This window comes from Fukomys damarensis, unplaced genomic scaffold (genome assembly GCF_012274545.1).
Source record: "Fukomys damarensis isolate Sample0158 unplaced genomic scaffold, DMR_v1.0_HiC HiC_scaffold_2, whole genome shotgun sequence".
Taxonomy (NCBI): Eukaryota; Metazoa; Chordata; class Mammalia; order Rodentia; family Bathyergidae; genus Fukomys; species Fukomys damarensis.
In genome coordinates this window covers 12,848,430-12,852,785 of record NW_022900914.1, presented here as the reverse complement: position 1 = coordinate 12,852,785, position 4,356 = coordinate 12,848,430, and the positions used below count along the sequence as shown (strand labels likewise).

The window sequence follows — 4,356 nt, the reverse complement described above, 5'->3', positions numbered from 1 at the left end:
TTAAATTTAAAGCTGAGATATAGTGAAGGACAAGAGCATAATATATTCTTTAGTGGAATTTGGACTTGATGTCAACAGTAGAAGGCTATCCTAGGTTGTGATATAATGATATGATTAAAGGTACATTAAAAATACTTAGTGGTAAGATTTTTTGTTTGTTTGTTTCAGGCTGAGGATTGAAACCTGGGCCTTGCTTACAGTGGGCAAAATTCTATTACTGAGCAACATTCCCCAGCCAGTGTTTTTTGTTTTGGAGGCATGGAACTAGAGATTGAACTATTGCACCTGTGACACTCCCTCATTTTTAGTATTAGAAATTGAAACCAGGACCTTAGCATGGATCTTCATCCCAGCCCTTTTTATCTTACTTATTTTATTTTTAAATTTTGAGAGTCCTGCTACATTGTCCAGGTTGGGCTCAAACTTGCTATCCTTCTGCCTTGTCCTCCCAGAGTCCTGGGATTACAAGTGTGTTCCACTATTGCCCACTACTCAAACTTTATTTTAATTAATTGATTAATTATTTTTGGTATTGTCAATTATTTTAATTTTTAAATTTTCTATTTTTTAAACAAATTTTATCCCATCCTCCCTCAAGCCCCCTCTCTATGCATAAAAGCTTTGTTTCCACTTTTTCCTTCTATTTTCATTTTTTTCTTGTCCCTTCTTTCCTTTCTCCTTTCCTCCTCCCTTGTTTCCCTTCCCATTTCCCAACATCCGTTATACATCTCAGTCCTTACTTCCGCATTCAGTTTCTCACATCAGAGAAACAATGCAGTATTTAAACATGTGTCTCTGATGTATTTCATGTAAGAGTTTGGTGTCAAGGTCCATCCATTTAGCTGTAAATGTCTGAAGCTCATCCTTTATGGCAGAGTAGTGTACTCCATTGTATAAAATCCCCACATCTTCTTTATCCACATGTCAGTTATTTTATTTTAGACAGTCTTGCGAAGTTCCCGTGGCTGACCTTGAGTTTGCCATCCTTCTGCCTCAGTCACCTGAATAGTTGGAATTACTATTCAGTAAAAAGTACTGCCATTATTTCCCCTCAAAGTAATCCCCCTCCCTCCAAACACAATTATTCCATTGTTCTCACCACTTTCTGAAGCAGTTCTGTAAGTCCTCTTTCATGAGCATCTTAGTTGTGCTACAGAGGCTGCCTCCACGTCTTGAATCCATACAGAACGTTTACCTTTCATGATCATTCTGACTTGGAGGAAGAGTTACAAGTTGCACAGTGTCAGATTCTAAGAATGAGGGGGATGAGGACAAACCACAATGTTTGCCCTTCCATTAGAGGCACTAAGCAGCAGCAGTCACTGTATTTTTTATCAAACCTCATGAAGTCTCTCACAAAAAAGGACCAGACTGCTTCAGAGAGAAGCAAGAAAGATGGAACTGGTGTGTTTGAAGAAAGGAGGAATAATATGAACGGCTTAATGGCAATGTCTTTTATTGCAATTTGTTTTTTTAAATCCCTTCTCGGCCTTTTGGCTAAGATCAAGTGTTGTAACTTGTTTTTAAACATTCACATTTGGGGCCAGGAATCACATTCACATTTGGTACCAAGAATGGAACTCAGGACCTCGTGCTGACCAGGCAAGTGCTGCCCCACTGAGTTCCATCCCCAGCCCACACTCACCATATATTTTGATCCCCCACTATACTTGGAATGTTTACCTAAGGACACTGAGCAGCTTTCTTCCTTTTTAAATGCAACATGAAACTGAAGTGACACGACTTCCTCCTATATGTACTACATCTATTAACATTCACACATGCATACTCTTAACACGTATATACTACTGACAAAAGTCTTTACTGTTCTGATATTACCACACGAATATACTGAAAGATATTTATCCAAATACAGATTATGTCCCTAGCTACATTTATGTCCATCTACATTTGAATATGTACCTATGGTCTATGTATAAACACTGAGTCAGTGAATATTTTTTAAAGTAATCATGAGGAGCACAGTAAGTACCAAAGAGACACAACAGAACTGGTATTCACTGTGTATTACATATTCGTCACACACTATCAGGCACTTTCAACATGTCCAGCCATACCATTTTCCCAATCATCCTAGTAAATACTAAGGTATTTGCAAGGAATTACAAGGAAATACAAAGAAAAAAAAATTTTGAATACCTGTAAGTAGACTGTTCTAAGCACTTTTCAAGCCTTAATGTTCACAATTAGTATAATCATCACTCCCATTTTGCAAACGGGGAAACTGAAACAGAAACGCTAAGTAATTTAGGCAAAGTTACACAGTAAGTAAAAACAACAAAACTCTAGAATCTTAACCCAAGTTCTTATCTTCAGAACCAAAAGCTATTTCCTATTGAGCTAAAACTGCAACCAACAAAAGCTACAGACAAGGATGTATCAACCAATGTGAAAAGTATGGTCAAATGGCCTAAGTAGCTTCCTTTTATTTTTGAAAGCCAAATTTGACAAATAAACATAAAAAAGAAGTAAATGGACACATGAAAAGATGCTTTTCAGTCATTAAAGATTTAAAACATACACAGCCCAGTGTGGCAGTGGCACAGGCCTGGAATTCTAGCTCTCTGGGAGGCTGAGTCAGGAGGATAGCAAATCTGAGTCTATCCTAGGCAACATTGGCCTAGCAAGACTGTCTCAAAATAAAGTGGGCTCAAGATGTAGCTTAGTGCAAAGGATGTGGGTGCAATCCCTAGTACTGCTAGGGCTATGGGGGAGGGGGTGTGTCACACACACAAGAACACATTACACACCTACAAGAGTGACCAAAATCCAAACACTATCACCAATGCAGGTGAGATACTTTTATTCATTGCTAGTGAGAAAACTAAATGATAGCCACTGTGGAAGACAGTTTGGCAGTTTTTTCAGAAAAGTAAACATACTCTTACTATGTGATCCAACACCTGAGCACCTTAAAACTTACCCAAATGAGCTGAAAACTTGACTACTACTCTACCATCTGGTAACACTCTGTATGGTTACCCCACTTCTTATTCTCTAAAACAAAGGTGTCCTTCTCTGGAGCTCAAAGTGAGGTGGCCTCTCCCCGTTCCACCCAAGATCCTGCACACACATTTACAGCAGCTTTAATCACAACTCTCAAAACTTAGAAGCTAGCAAGATGTCCTCTTGAAAGTACATAAATGGAAAAACTGAGGTACAACCCAGACAAAGGAATATTATTCAGCGCTAGAAAGAAATGAGCTACCAAGCCATGAAAAGACACGGAAGAACTTCCAACGCATATTACTAAGTTAAAGTCGATCTGAAAAGTTTACACAGTATGATTCAAACTATGACATGCTGAGTAAGGCAAAACTATGCACACACCAAAAGTAACAGTAGTTGCTACAGGAGAGAAGAGGAATGGATAGGCAAATGAGAGGATTTTTAGTGCAGTGAAACTATTCTGTAACATAGATACACGACATTATACTTTTGTCTAAACCCATAGGATGAACAACAAAAGGAGTGACCCCTATGTAAACTGTGGACTCTGGGTGACAGTGTTTGTTATTGCAGGTTCATCTATTGTAACCTACATGCCAAAGAGGATGCCCCATGTGCCCCATGTTGACAGTGGGAGATTTACAGATGAGGGGACAGAGAATGCATGTAAAGTCTTTATTTTCTGCTCAATTTTGCTGTAAACCCAAAAACTGCTCTAAAACTAGTCCTTTTAAAAGTCAGAGAATATCTTAAGCTAGGCACAGTGGTACACACCTATAATCCCAGAACTCAGGTGGCTGAGGCAGGGGGATTTCAAGTTCCAGTTGCACCTTAGTTCAACTTAGTGAGATCTTGTATCCAAATAAAAAGAGATAAGGATGCTAACTCTGTGGGAAGGCTAGCACCACTGAAAAACCAAAAACACCTAGTATGTCTTTATTTAGCAATTATTATGTAAGTAAACAAAAAATATTTGAGTTAGTATTTTGCACTAGGTTTTCTGGGAAAGGGATAAAAACACGTAAACAAGTTACCTTTCCACAAGGAGCTTGAAATATTTAAAACACATACTGACAAAGAACTAAAAAAAAAATGAAATTTAAATATTTCAGAGAAAAGCAACAGTAAAATAGAGTATGTGCTTAGGAGTTCATTTCTAGCTGAACGTATCAACAAGTTAAGATGTGTCTAGGTCCTGAAAAACAGTTCCATGTGCCAGTCTGGAAGGTACCTGGTGCATCCCGAGAGCCAAAATACTAGTCAGTAACAACACAGAGACAAAACTAGAGAAAATAAACATTCAATTTCCACTCCCAGCATGCATGTGCACGAACACACATACAACTACAAAAAAGTAACACTTTAATTCTTAAATATTAATAGGGA

At 38.2% G+C, this 4,356-nt stretch overlaps 1 pseudogene; it reads left to right on the top strand.

Moving 5' to 3' along the window:
- Positions 1 to 1,477: 1,477 nt before the first annotated feature.
- On the top strand, positions 1,478 to 1,632 carry LOC117286726 (annotated as a pseudogene).
- Positions 1,633 to 4,356: the final 2,724 nt, after the last annotated feature.